This window comes from Periplaneta americana, chromosome 14, assembly GCF_040183065.1.
Source record: "Periplaneta americana isolate PAMFEO1 chromosome 14, P.americana_PAMFEO1_priV1, whole genome shotgun sequence".
In the NCBI taxonomy this organism is placed as follows: domain Eukaryota; kingdom Metazoa; phylum Arthropoda; class Insecta; order Blattodea; family Blattidae; genus Periplaneta; species Periplaneta americana.
Genome location: NC_091130.1, coordinates 83,019,403 through 83,035,184, shown reverse-complemented (window position 1 = coordinate 83,035,184; position 15,782 = coordinate 83,019,403). Strand labels below are relative to the sequence as shown.

At 35.7% G+C, this 15,782-nt stretch overlaps 1 protein-coding gene across 2 annotated transcripts in view; it reads left to right on the top strand.

The window, feature by feature from the left end:
* The first annotated feature begins 3,238 nt into the window (after positions 1 to 3,238).
* Positions 3,239 to 15,782, top strand: part of LOC138714002 (uncharacterized) — a 31,497-nt gene continuing 18,953 nt past the window's right edge. For both annotated transcript variants that reach the window (XM_069846576.1, XM_069846575.1), the window contains exon 1: positions 3,239 to 3,482. The gene's annotated coding sequence lies outside the window, so the exon portion shown is untranslated. The remainder of the gene's footprint in view (positions 3,483 to 15,782) is intronic.

Here is a 15,782-nt window from a genome sequence, read left to right as displayed (position 1 = left end):
AGAAAATAGTACACGCTGGCAATGCACTTCAAATCCACTCCGATGATTTTTTACAATGATTTTACTTATGGTAAGGCCTAAAATTATGAATATAATGAATAGTACGCTTTGCGGGCCTTTCGTCCACTACCTTTTATCCACAATTTGTTTCGTCCATTACCTTCCGTTCACGTTCTCTTGTCCACAACCTATTGGTTCATACAATTTACGTCCATCCATACATTTTGTCCACACTTTTTATGTCCGTAACCTTTCGTCCATCTTAGAATAATATATATTTGTGTTTCCCACTTACAATTACAACAGAAGGTATTATCATTGTCGTCTGTTTCTTAGATACTATACGTTTCATTCTCCTTTGTATATTAAAAAGTATGTATGTATATGTTTTCCATTTTGGATATTAAAAATTATGGCAGAGGTTGTATATACACGTTGGAGGCAACCGATGTTACATTATAATGAGTACCGCTACCATTTCCACTCTGTCAACAAAGATGGAAGAAGATATTGGAGATGTGAGGATCGACAGAATTGTAATGCAAGATGCACGACTGGGACTGACATCGCTATATTATATAAAGATGGCACAGCAAAACTCAACATAATGCAGGTGTGGAGGGCGAAGTTAGGAAAGTTATGAATGATCTTAAGAGACGTGCAGAAGATGATTCCAACGAACTTCCGGCACAAATCATGCGTGCAGCTCTTCACGGGGTGAGCGACCAGGAAACCCTTCTGATGTTGCGGGACAGAAACACCATGAAGAGACATGTGAACCGAACTCAAAATAAAACTCGGCCACAAATTCCTCGAACTTTACAAGAACTTGTTCTCATAGATAAATAAATTTAAATAAATTACATTTTCACCTAATGAAATATGGTTCATGTCATCTACTTTTTTACCATAGTGAGTCAGTGGACGAAAACATAATGGACGAAGCATGAAACTGGACTAATGGTCAGTGGACAAAACTTAATGGACGAATCATGAAATAGACAAATGTGTCAGTGGACAAGAAAAAAAGTGGACGAAACGCAGTAGACCAAAGGCCCTATAACGAATGCTTTTCTGAGAGAAATTCATAACCGTTTACTTAAATCAGGCATGGGCGCTATGTTTCAGTGCGGACACTGTATAGGCTGCATCACCCCTTTAGTTCTCCCTCCACAAATATTCTACCTGTCTGCGTGTGCGTACAGTAAGCAGAGATTGAACTCGGTAGCAAAACATTGTAATCAGGTGTGTGTAAAGTGGTGGAATATGGCGAGTGAATTGTAGGTTTCGTTTTCATTTTCTAGAAGTATGGTACTGGAACAAGACCATGTTGTTATTATGAATAAAGAAAATTTAAATGCCTCGACTGTTCAGTTATTATACATAGGCTATTATAATATATCAGACGACACTTCGGTCTTGAACATAAGAAGAATTTTAACGAATATAAAATTATGTAAAAGTTTAAAATACGATTGTTAAGCATGGTTTATATTGACAAAATAACTTACATGCGATAAAGCAATGTGTTATTTTAATTTAATTTGTTGTGCAGGTTCAAATAGTGAGAAAGTTTTCAAGAATCTACAAGAATACTTTGTTAATGGTAAAGCTAACCCACAATCACTTACTTATGGCTTTTAAGGAAACCGGAGGTTCATTTCCGCCTTCACATAAGCCCGCCATCGGTCCCTATCCTGAGCAACATTAATCCAGTCCCTACCATTTCATATTAATCTCTTCCTATTATCTAATATTATTTGAAATATAATGACATTCTATGCATTTTAGTTAATTCTGTAAACAGTTTGTATTTCACTGTTTAATTAACAGTTCATAGTATTTTACGGTTTAATTAATGAGTAACTCTTGTATACAGTGAGGGAAGTCCAGAGGCGGTATGCTACCCCAAGATTTTCCTCTGGCATACCTCGATTTAAAAAAAGGCATACAACATAGCCATAAATGATGTATGCAATAAATTGTTTCGTATAGTCAGTAACGCGAATCTTTGAAGTTTACGCAACACGTTAAATTTCTTAATAGAATAATTTCAAGTTATTTCGGTTATTTACTAGACCATTTTACAATGTCCTTTGAGACTTGTCATTTAAAAAAATGTTAAAGCTTCAAAGTGCCTTACTTAATTATATTAATAAAAAGCGCAACGAAAAAAATGAGACAGTCACTAAATTGGCAACAATGACCACCACAAGGTACAGACCACAGCCTTCTATACTTGAAATACTACCGTTGTAAGAATTCCAGGGATTGAGCTTATCAAAATAAGCGTGTCTAAATTACACACTGAATACAGTTCCAGAAGGCTTTGGTTTAAATTTACGTAGCAAACAGATAGTACTCTTTACTATGAAGATATGTATACACAAATTTTTACGATCACATTTTTTTCAGTGACGGTATGTCATTTTTCACTAACGGTAGGCCTATGTTTTCTGGCCATAGAAACCAGTGGCGGTATTCCATACCGTCGCATACCGTCTCACTTCCCTCACTGCTTGTATACACGTACCTTTTATCTAAATCGAATTGTTGTATTCTTTGTAGTTTGTAAGTTCATACATATGTATGTATACTTTTTGCTGATTGAGCGGCCTTAACTCTGTCAGCTAAAATAAATTATTATTATTATTATTATTATTCACAATCGCCGCCGAATAACAACAAATGATTAACACCTATCAACAAATACGAACAATAACAAATGAATGACACCTATCGACAAATAGCAAACTACGATCACACATGAAAATATTAGCGTCCAAAAACAAACTATTTATTTAAATAAAAGAATTATTAAGAATAATTTATTTTTATTAAAATCGGCCAAAAAATAGTATGCAACACATACGTTAAGTGCACAACAGAATCTCGGAAATAGAGAAGACTCGACTTCGTCTCGTCTTCTCTAACTTTACCTCGATTCTGTTATAATGCAGTTACTACGCTTGTATAGCAATATACTATTATGAATAGACTTCAGTTCATGTATTAGAATATGAATGAATATGTAAGCACCAAATAATAATTCTGTTACATGCTGCTCGTTTCCCACCCACATTGCGGAGATAAGCGATTAGAGCGTCCCTCCCTCGTTTCGTGACCAAGAAATTCCACACGGCCAATGCTAAATGGAATGTTCGCCTCACTAATAACTACTGAAATCAAGGTCAATGTTACGTAGTTGGCACGCCTGCAAGATCTGGGCTTCGTAGCTTACCGCGAAAGAGCATCTTGTGTTACGAATTACTGATTTCGAAGCTGTAAATTAAGATAACTTCACACCAAATTGTTAAAGTATCATAAAGAAAGCAAGAAAATTATCAATAAAATCACAGTCGTAATTAAGATCATAAAACAGAGCAAGAGAACTTAAATATTAATAAAGTGAAATAAAAATCATCAAGATATTATTGATAACAAAATTGTAAAATGTCAGAGAGAGTGCGGTAAGATTTAAGGTAGGTCTGATATATGCCTTCTCTTTATAATTTTAACGTGTTCCGCAACAATTCAGTTCCTTACCATGTTGCGATTGATATTTTCTTTTATCGTTTATTTTCTTCAACTGTTATTCAAACGACATATACTACATGAATGAAATCATTTAGTATGAGCGAAATAAAAAGCGGCAGGGGATTTAAGGAAATCCTTACGATTAAATCCAATGTCTGTAGGCCTATATAAATTTGGGTAATGGTATTAGGAAAAAAATAAGTCGCTTTAAGTGTAAGATTTAAGGTGTCTAATGAACGAAATAAAACAACCTATGAATAACAGTCAAATCAACAACAACAATAACAATAACAATAATAATAATAATAATAATAATAATAATAATAATAATAATAATAATAATAATAATAAACCATTAAAACATAATAATACTATTAAGAAAATTAGTTCGTTTTGAGCCACAGACACTTACAGTAACAGTTAATGATTATACTAATCATATAATGAGCACATGAGAATATCACATAAGTATTGTTATTGTCATGTATGCATCTGTATTTTTATATTTTGAGGAACATTGCTGTAGAGAACAATATTCTTTTTTTCAACCTCCCCTCCCAAGCATTATAATAAACTCTTCGAAGTGGGTTATAATATACCGGTATATATGCGGGCTCCCCTTGTGTATAGGAATGGACTGATTTACATTGTTGATTTTATCACACATTACAGAAGCATTTCAATGGCGACCGAAGCCGAATAACATCAGTGTAATTTCCGTTCAACAAAATCCATTCTTTCTCTCTCTCTCTCTCTCTCTCTCTCTCTCTCTCTCTCTCTCACTCTCTCTCTCTTAATGTGGTCAAATATAGACGTTACACGTCAAAAGATGAACTTTCGTTCCCTGGACTACACACAAAAGGCATTCTACATAATGCTAAAATTAAGATACCAGTATTTCACTTCATTTATAAACTATATGGTTTAAGTAAGTAGGCTATATTATGTAATATTACGAGTATACAGAATGTAAGGAATATAAGTGCCGTCCTTTTCACAGTCGTCGGGAACGGTGTACAGGATCAAAAAATGTCCATACAACAAAGGGTCAAAACTTAAAAGTTTTCCCAGAAATAATTATTTCTTTTCAAATTTTATTTGCGTGATACTGCTTATATCGTTAGTAAAATTACGAAAACAATTACATCAGTAGGTATGTCCAGCAAAGAGTTAATATTAGGCTAGTTTAAATAAATATTTCTGTGTTCTATTACATTTTCGTGAAATTAAATAAAAATGCATGCTTACATTTGTTAATATTCTGACGTTAGAGACGTGGCAACGTGTTCAGCAGGCAGTACTCTGCACAGACATAAGTACGAGTCAGCTGAGTTCAAGCTCCCTGTCCATAGCTATACTGCCGAGCGGACGACAGTTCAGTACAGGGTATTCAATAAACAACTTAAAATATCATTTACAGTTTAGGAATAGCATATGTTATTAATTTATGGAGAAAGTCGTCGTAATTCAAGTGAGACAAGAAGAATGTACCGTCAACGTTTTCCTCAAAGAAGGTTACCTAATCGGCGAACTTTTGTAGCAGTTTTTCAACGATTTTTAGAAAATACGAGTCTCTTACCCCGTTTCGAAAATCACACAACCAAAAATCTGTTTAAAAATGATACTGTTTCACGGAAGCGGGAGAGATTAAAATTTTTCATTACTAAATAGTTTGTGTGATTTTGTGCAGAAAAACATTATTGTTTATTTTTTAGACATACAATAAAAATGGAGCAATATTGTTACATAAAATGTAAATTTATCATAATGTTCTATTAATGAGATTGAAAGTTTGTATTTGCTGCTCGTTTTATGTAAACAACAGTATTATCATGGTCCCCTCCTGCATTAGAACAGAGCATGTACCGGTATGTCTGTACCCGCTTATGCTGTACTGTGTACTTATAAACCCACTCCTCCCTATGCAGCAACGTTGCAAAACGTCTAATATTGTAAACTTTAATAATTATTTAAATATTGCAATTAGAAAAAAGTGTAAGGACATTTTTCTTCCTTATGATATGAATAATCATCAGTTAAAATACTGTCACTTATACCCCTTACATCCTGTGTAAGTATTTTTCCACAAATCTACATAAAACATCTATATTGTAAAGACTCAGAAACAAAACTTGGGCCCACCTTAATTTTCAAATTTCCAGTTTTAACATTCTGCGCATGCTCAGTGCTCAGGTGGCCCAAATTTTGTTTCTAGGTCTGTACATCCTAATCATGGGTGTATGTCAGGCCTGGCAGACCCTGGCGGCGCCAGGGTAGTATTTTTCGAGCCGGACGGCGATAGAGCACTTTTCTGATTTTCATATTATCATCAAATTTTGCGTTTATAAAAAGTCATATTTTATTCATATTTAAACAATTAATAGTAAAGTCTAGGCCTACTCTTTAGATCCAACAACTTTTATCTTTGACTCCAACACATTTCAATCTTCAATTTCAACTCAGGCAATTCTCCTCAAAATATGTATGTGATTGGTTCTCTGCCAATAAATTAGTATTAAATTGTAACAAAACTAGTATAATTCAATTTAAATCCTGTCCAAATTCAGCCTCGCAAATTTCAAGCGCAATAATTAACAATAGGTCAGTAACAGAAACAACAACAACAACCAAATTTCATGGCTTACAAATCTATAATGTGTTAAATTGAAACATCATATTAAAGAAATTACCTCCAAACAAGGAGGGGGATCCAGGAAATAACGACCGTTTTGTTGTAATAATTAAAATATATATATTTATTTAAAAAAAAACAAAGTCTGTTACATAACTGAAGCTTCCTTTACTTTTCTACATAATCACCACCTAGATTTAAACATTTGTCGTATCTGTTCACTAGCTTTAGAATTCCCGTGTTATACTCCTCTGCCGCTAGTTCATTAAGCCAGGTGTTCACTGTCTTCTTCAACTCTTCATCACTTCCAAAACGCGTACCACCCAGAAAGTCTTTCAGCTTAGTGAAAAGGTGAAAATCGCTAGGAGCAAGGTCTGGACTATAGGGCGGATGATCAAACATTTCCCAACCGAATTGATCCAGCAATTCTCGAGTTGAAGCAGCAGTGTGCGGGTGGGCGTTGTCGTGAAGAAGCACAACTCCTCTCGAAAGCATTCCTCGCCTCTTGTTTTGGATGGCTCGCAGTAGTTTTCGTAAAGTCTCACAATAACGATTTGCATTGATCGTAGTGCATTTTGGCATGAAATCCAGCAAAAGAACACCTTTGCGATCCCAAAAGACAGTAGCCATGACTTTTTGTGTTGAGAGAGTCTGTTTGAATTTTCTCGGTTTCTTGGGTGATGAGGGATGATGCCACTGACGTGATTGGCGCTTGGTCTCTGGGGTGTTGTGAGACACCCAGTTCTCATCACCAGTCACAATTTGAACAAGAAAGGCGTCTCCATTTGTGTGATATCGCATCAAGAATGTCAATGCTGAGGCCATTCTCTGAGTTTTGTGTTGGTCACTCAGTTGCCGTGGAACCCATCGTGTACAGATTTTGTGGTAGCCAAGATATTGCGACACAATTTCACCAAGCAAAGAACGAGAAATGTCAGGAAAGGCAATATGTAATTCGTCGAGTGATGTGCGCCTGTCTTGCAAGATTCTGTCGTTCACTTTAGTCTTCAGGTCTTCTGTGATGAGTGATGGGCGTCCAGGTCGAGTTTCATCGTGGACATTTGTTCGCCCATTGTTGAACATTTCGCACCATTTTCTCACATTTCTTTCATTCATTACAGTATCACCATACACTTCTTTCAATTGCCGGTAAATTTCTGCAGGTTTCAAATGTCGGGCATTCAAAAATCGAATCACACTCCTCACCTCACAGTCGGCGGGATTATCAATCACGTCGTTCATTTTGAAGTAACACAAAATGCACAATGGCGACTTGTTGCAACCAGTACTCACAACATTATGAGAACACATGTTAAGGAAGGCAGTTGACCTTCGAACAAGGAAGGGGAGTCAGCTGCTCGGCGGGTATGCGCGAACGGTCGTTATTTCCTGGACCCCCCTCGTAAATTCAGCATGATTTATTATTAGATCTGTGCAAGAAATAGTAAATATCAATACCTTAAAAACAATATACCCATACTTTGCATACTTCCACTCGATAATGAGTTTTGGAATAATATTCTGGGGAATTCCACAGATAGTAACAGTATATTCCTACTACAAAAAAGAGTAATTAGAAGAATAGTGGGTGCCAAATCTAGGGAATCGTGTACGACCATTGAAAAAACTACAAATAATGCCCATGTCAGTATTATTCATTAATAATCTTCCTCGTATGTAATCGTGAAAACTTTGTAATTAATTCAACAGTTCATAGCATAAAATACGCGTCAAAACATGACTTTCATACGTTATCGGCAAGTCTATCGTGCTATCAAAAGGAATGCGTTATATGGCAGTAAACATTTTTAATTGCCTTCCTATGGATATAAAAAATCAAACTCAAAATATAAGATTATTTAAGGCCAAATTAAATAAATACTTAATTTCTCACACCTTCTATTCTGTAGCTAAATTCATAACATTCAACAACCCTTCATGAATATTTCTGTGTTGTATTAAGTAGCCTATTGATACTAAAACTCTTAATACAGACAAGACCAGGAGAATTACTTAAAAAAAATGGATCTGTATATAGTAAAGATGAGACATGGACATACGACAGGCACATATTGGAAAATGTGAAACATTTCACATATTTAGGGGTTACTTTATCAATGAACGGGAGATGGACTAAGCATGTTGACACAACGAAACGCAAGTGCGGGGTAAAGAGTGCGTAGGTATTGAAATGTATCACTAAAGTGTCAGATATTCCTGCAGCAACAATGGAGCTAGTAAGTTCTCGTATATGGATCTGTGCTTAGGTCATCTATGTTGTATGGAAATATGGGGTTGGGACAGTGGCCGCTCTGCATATTTCTTAAGAGGAGGAAAGAAGTTAACAGCACTAAATGACACCTTCTTGAATGAAACATGCTACAAATTAGCCTACATGCATACATGTAAGACCAGGTAGTGTTGGGGTTGGCCTTCCCTTCTGTATAGCAATATTCTGCTCTTGTAAACTGAGTTTCCTAAATTGTTCAAAATATATTATGTTTTCATTTCCTTTCATTGTTGAATAATTGAGCAAATTAACAATTACAAGGAAATTCACAACCTCGTAGCATTTTTCGAGCACACTACAGCATCACACGTGTTGGAAGAGACTAGCTACTAACTCGTAACCGGAACCGTTTTGCGGAAATGGAAATGGAAATGGGAATGGGAAATAATCTGAGGAAAGCGAGAACACTGCACCCACCCATATGGTCTGTGTCTGTGTGTGGTCTGTACATTTTACAAGTTCAGTATCACAAGCTTTTGAAGAATGTCAGTTCTTGTAAAGTCATACTATCATTATTGTTCAAAGCTGCCGGTGGCCGATTAATTTTTTATGTTAAAAATGATGTAGTTTGGAGTACCTACTTTCAGTTTCAAATATATTTGTACAAAACTGACAATTTGGCTGTTGCCCTGTCTAGTAAACAATGAATAGAAGTGAATTTCAGGGGCCAACTACATAAAACTACTTCCTCTTTGTTTTACAGAAACCCGACTTTTAACTTTCAAATATCCACGAAAGTTTCAAATCATGAATAGTAGCCTATATAAAGTGCAATGAATAATATTTTTGATTTATAATTTTAAAAAAGTTTGCATGGTGTCTTTCATAGCGTTGCGTTAAAACTGTTTTTGTTGTGTCTCCTCCTAGATGTGTTATAGTCCTGTTGAATGCAACATCGTTAGATGGCAGCGGCAGCGAGCTTGCTGCACGACCAGTCGGTTTCTATTTCCCGCCCACGACTGATTCAGAGGAGGATCTCCTCCCTCTCCGTTCATTTACGTGCTTTAAAACTCTGCTTCTTTCTCTGGCCGCTAGTGCGCTGTTGTCTATGTGTGTTAACTGCAGTAGAGGAGGAATGGAGTGCCTTTCCTCTACACAGACAATCTCGCATCTTTCTCACAGTTTTCTACAGCACATGAGCGCGTGTCGTTTAAAACTCGATCAACCGAGTTTTTCTTATAGCTGTGAACGTAAAAATTATCGAATCTTCCTCGAATTTCAAGGCACATATTTTGTTATTTATTTACAAAAGAAGAAAATGTGAGGAGGATGTTCCTCCCTTCCCTCCCCCGAGAAACCGCCACTAGGTTGGGAAAATGCAGGAAAACTAAATAAGGTACAAACGGACTTCCTGAACGAATACTTGGAATTGGCAGAAGCATAGTTAACTGCGGGGTGCTAAAGGAGTTCGGGCTTCAAATCGAAATAATTCATATGAAAGTTAGGGTGATAAAATACTGGTTAAAATTATATTTGGGGATCAGACGCTTCTACGGTAGATATGCTACAAAGTTCAACAAAGAGAGGGTTGGGAAAAGGGGTGGGTTTATAAACTGCAGAGAGGGATGCATCATATAGGAATGGGATGGGTGTGGGAGAAAGGAGAGAATAACAGGAGGAATGTATGGTGTAATGTGAAGATGCGTTTAATTGATGTCGAGAGGCAAGAGATTGAGCTCCAATGTTCGGAAGAGTCCTCATTACATTTACAATCAGATTTCATGCCTAACTGGGGGAGGTGTGACTACATAAACTCTTGTAACAAAGACAGCAGAGCAGGTTTAGCGTGGCTAAGATTGGGGGCATGGAAGGGTAATAAAACTGTCAAAGAAGTAGGGGAGCGTCTTTGTCCGCTTTGCAAAGAAAAGGACTCCTATAAGCATATTTAATTATAGCGTGTCGAATTGGAACATGTACGGAGAAAATATCTACCACCCTCCATGTTAAGTCAGAATAGGAGTTCCCTTGCATGTCTTGACCTCATGGGGAATAGGGAATGGGAACAAAAGATTGGTTTGTTCCTCTTGAAGGCGAGAAAGAGTAGAACCTCAGCTGTTGAAGTTTGTGACGCAAACTGAGGAAGGGATAATAGTATTCACCCAACTATACGCTTTTATGTCTTTTAGGTTAGGATATGTTATATAATATATTTTATTGTGCAATTTCCATTTAAATGTGTGTGTGTTATTTTAGAGAGTAGTTGGATGTAATCATAGATGGGGGGGAACCTACAAAGGAGGACTTGTTTTGGGTACAAAGCACGTACGGTCAGAAGACCCGTGCATTGGATTTTAGAGAAAATTATGATAATATAAAATCTGTATGTATAATATTACTCAATAAATCCATCCATCCATCTATCTACCTACCTATCTATTTATCTATCTACTAAAACTTTGTGTTCTACTAGTAAACTATATTATAAAACTGTTCTGTATATACAGTATTTCAACTAGATTGTGGCTATAATTATTAAAACTTTATAGTACTATTAAGATTTTTTTTCGTTTTACATGTTCCATATTCTATCTGTGAAGCGATGTACGAATAACATTAAATGTAAATAAATACAATCAGGAAGTTGCTCCAATTTCGTTTTTTACTGTAGCCTATACGGCCGTAAGCAACCAACTGCTTCTGTTCAAACAGACTTGGCCAGAAGCTTATGCTTCGAAATTCCAAAGCGAAGGCACTTTATTTAAAAATAAAATACATCACTGATCCTATTCACTTCTAATATTATTCTTCGATTTTGGAAAATTGGCATTTAAAAGTGACATGAATGTTAAAATATGGTTTAAGTACTTTGATTCAATCAGGCATAACAAACGTACATAATGACAATGAATGTCATTTCTACAGTGCGATCGAGAAGTCTCTCCGCAGTGCTTGTGTAGCCACGGTGCAGCCGAGAATATAGCCTAGGCATAGAATTCAAGTAGCAGCACTGGCCGCTAAGCAAATGATGGACTGGGGATGTAAGGTTTTCAAACCGGAATTAATGGGGAAGTGCCAACTTTCTAGAGGATTACGTGCCACCTTTCTACACGATTACTAGAACCAATGGAGCTGCGGAGAGAATTTTCGATCGCTCTGTATAACAATGAGGCGATCTTCACTAAGTGGACCAGATATTAGATAGTTCATCACTATGTGATACAAGAGAAATGGCCAAGGGAATATTTGGGTAACTCAACTTTTTTTTTCTTTTTTGTTTTTTTTTATATCCATGCGTTTAACGGAAGGAACGTGCAGAGGTAGCAGTCTGCACATTAAAGTCTAGATGATTTAGCTGTAAGTATTGAAATAATATATTTGTTTTAATTTATACAAGTAAAATAGGAGTTCATGAACCGGAAAAAATTTTATTCCCGGTGGTGTATTTATTTTTTTCACTATTTGCTGGGATAAATGGCATAATTTTTTCATTTAAATTTTCAACCAGTTTTGTGATGGTGTGGCATAATACCTAATGAAGGGACATTGTTTTCCGAGACTTTAATTTAAAATTTGCGTTACTAGAACCTTATTTAAAATCTGAAATGTTTAATAAATACAATGTTTTAAAATTAGGTCGGATTCTTTAAAATATAGAATTATTTACCTAATCTGTTTATCATTCCGTTTACTGAGTGAAGGTATCCAGTGACAAAAATCCCTACATAGGCCTAACTCAACAAGTGCAAGGAGCTACACATCAGTGAAACGTGTAATAAACAAACAGAAGTTGAAACAGTCTCTACTAACCCAGAGGTTAAATTTTTCTTTTAAAAAATTAATAATAATAATAATAATAATAATAATAATAATAATAATAATGTAATGGTGAACTATGCCAAGTCATGTTAGTAACAAATATCCCATTTAACGCCTTTTAGAGTGTTCATTTCAAAGCTTCTTAGAAAAATACTATCATAGAAATGTGGCATCAGAATCCATCATAAGCAAAAATTATGTTCATCGTGCTTATGAGGGGATTCTGTGCAGAATTCATTTCCACATTGACGATTCACATTATCTGCCACGCAGTAGAGTAGATGAAACTACAGATACCATCGGGTGCTACATAGTCCATTTAATTGTTGGAAAGTTGGTTTCTGATGCTAATTCAAAACGTATTTGATTTGCAGAAGACAATTAACCAGAACCAACTCTAGTATTAGTGGTAGTATTAAGTAGTAGTAATAGTAAGTAGTAGTAAGTATTAGTAGTAGTAAGTAGCAGTAGTAGTAGTAGTAGTAGTAGTAGTAGTAGTAATAAGTAGTAGGAGTAGTAGTAGTAGGAGCAGTAGCAACAGTAGCAGCAGCAGCAGCAGTAGTAGTAGTGGTAGCAGTAGTTGTAGTATCAGTACCAGTAGCGTTCTATCATCATTTAATTAATTTAATAATGTGGCAAATTTAGATAAATACTGTATTATATAGTTAGTTTAATAATATTATAAGAACTTAAATTAATTTCACAATTTTATAACTGATATTTCGTCAAATTTACAACAATTTCAAACAAATTATTTTATTGTTGGATATATTTTTCGATTTTTAGAGCCTATTTCCTAAATTGGAAGCCTATTTTAGGCACCTAAAATCACATTTTAGCGACCTAAATATCCGAAGTGTAGCTGTTATCAACTACAAATCGAGTGAACACATGTTCAATTCCCGGAGAGAAGATGAAAAGTTACCTCCTTCATACTCCATAGACAGCATGTGCTTTATCAACAGCCACGCTGGTTGCAATGACAAAGATTCTTACAAGTAGGTCTACTTTTAAATGCTTAAATTCATACGGTAAAAATAATTGTCACGTAGTTGATCGGGAATACCATGTGTTCAAACCCAGGACGATAAGAATTATCACAACTTGCTTTCTAAAGGAAGTAAAGCAGGCAGACCTGTGACGTAGACTTATGGCATGTAAAAACCTTGCTCCACTGCTCCAAGCAAAATTTTTTGGTCGTTTCTTTCTGACTTCATAATTTAATTCTGGGCGTAACACAATGGATCCGAATGGGAAAAGTGTACTTTAATTATTCCACTGTCCACTAAACATATGCGTCATATTAGTAATATATTATTTTATTTTGGTTCATATGGCAGTATGAGTTAATGTAACATAGGACTACATGGTTATCCAGTTGTTTCTCTATTCTCTGGTTTAGTCATGAGTTGGTCTCATTATACAGTGTGTCCCATTTATCTTGTCACCTATTATAACTTTTTTGTTTGGATAGGTATTGGAATTTTTGTTTTTGACAGTTATGTTAGAACGAGGGGTAACATGAGTGTAGAGATTTGGTGCATGTAACTACATTATGGTACAAGATACACGTGACGTCATCGAGTTTTCAAATAGCACTACATACTTTAATCATCTCACATTGATTACACACATTAAGACGAGTTCAAAAATGTATCACAATGTCACCTTCCCAATCAATAACAACAACAAAATGTAAAATGAATGCAATCAGAATGTGCCGTTTGTTGTGGTGCCCCATTCATCTTGTGCATTAACTTACACAAAACGAAAGACGACTGACGTCCGTACTCGTCGTGTCTTGTATATGTGCTGTCTTAACATGTAAATAAACAACAACTGTCGACGCCAAAATCCACGTAGTGGCCTGCACGTTCTCCGGACCTGTCGTCACTCGAATTCTTCCTGTGGGGAACTGTAAAGGACAGTGTGTACCAGAACACTGTGACAATACCAGACGATATGCAGCAACGCATTTGACAGGCTTGTGTGTCCATTCAGCCAGCAACATGCCGGGCAGTCATACGGTCTTTAGGGGAACGCTTTCGAATGTGTATTAATGTGAATGGTCTCCATTTGGATCATCATTTGTGACTCTCAAAGCATAACATTATCACATTGGAAGTACGTTTTTGTTTCGTTTTGTTGTTGTTATTGATTAGGAAGGTGACAGTGTGATATATTTTTGAACTTGTCTTAATGCGTGTAATCAATGTAACATGATTAAAGTATGTAGTGCAATTTGAAAAATTGATGACGTCACGTGTGTCTTGTACCATAATGTAGTTACATGCACCAAATCTCTACACTCATGTTAGCTCTTCGTTCTAACATAACGCTCAAAAACAAAAATTCCAATACCTATCCAAACAAAAAAGTTATAATAGGTGCACAAGATAAATGGGACACCCTGTATTCCATGTAGTCTATGAATATGAGGACCCTGTATGTTTCTTTTATTTATCCTACTGTCCTTTAATAAATGTCGCAACTAGACCTTTAAATATGAGATATAACATTCAGCAAGGAATGCATAAATCTTTGAACAGGACACGAAAAAACTTTATGTTGTAAGTTTTAATATTCTTCACATAAAGAAAGGAATGCTCAAGTCACGTACGAATGTCTTGTAGAAAAAGCTCCAAAATTTATTGCTGTGGTAATAAAAAAGTCAACGCCCCCTTGAATCTGACCGGAAGTCAGAAGAAGTTAAAATGTAGAATTGCTCTATTACTCGGGCGTGAGACACAAATCAGCTGTGGGGGGCCGTGAAACAAGTGAAGCACGACTGCACGAGCTCCTGACCTGGGTGTGGTGTAAGAACAGAGTCCATAAACTGGATTTATTTGTGCACGCATGCCCTCTAATTTCAGCTTGTAAACAACTGCAACTCGATATGTAAACAAATCTATCCCTTACGTGCAAATTATTATGGAACTGGTTAGCTGCGAAATGCTGTGTTGACTTCTTATTTTTGAGGTCTGTGCTCTATCTTGAATCGGTTTATTCGGTTTTGATTGTTTTCTCTTGTGTTTCTTTTCAGTCTTTTAAAAAAATTGAGTTTTCAAATGTCGGTCAATAAATTTTGTATGGTTTGGACATGATAACTTCATCCTGTAGTACGAAATCAAAGGGATTTAATGTGAAAATGTTGTCATATAAAATAGAAACAATGGTTAGCAGAATGTTCGCCCATCATATTTTCGTTCACTCTTGGTACTTAACTTCACTCTTGTCCAATTGTACGTTTGTCCTACATAAATTTTTGTCCACAAATACACTGGCAGACAAAAAATTTGGGACACCTGAACTTTACTTTGTAATTGTATTTAAGAGATCACCAATATGTTTTAAATAGTGATTAATAAGATTATAATCTTACTACAAAAAAAAAAAAGAAAAGAAGAAAATGAACATGACTTCATAACACCAACAATTACCAACAATAATGTCAACTGTTGTCACACTCTGCATAAGCAAAATTTTGTTCAAATCTAGATTGCGATGTAATTGTTGGTGGTATGAAGTCAATCATTTTCGTTTTCACTAAAGATTATTATTTTATTG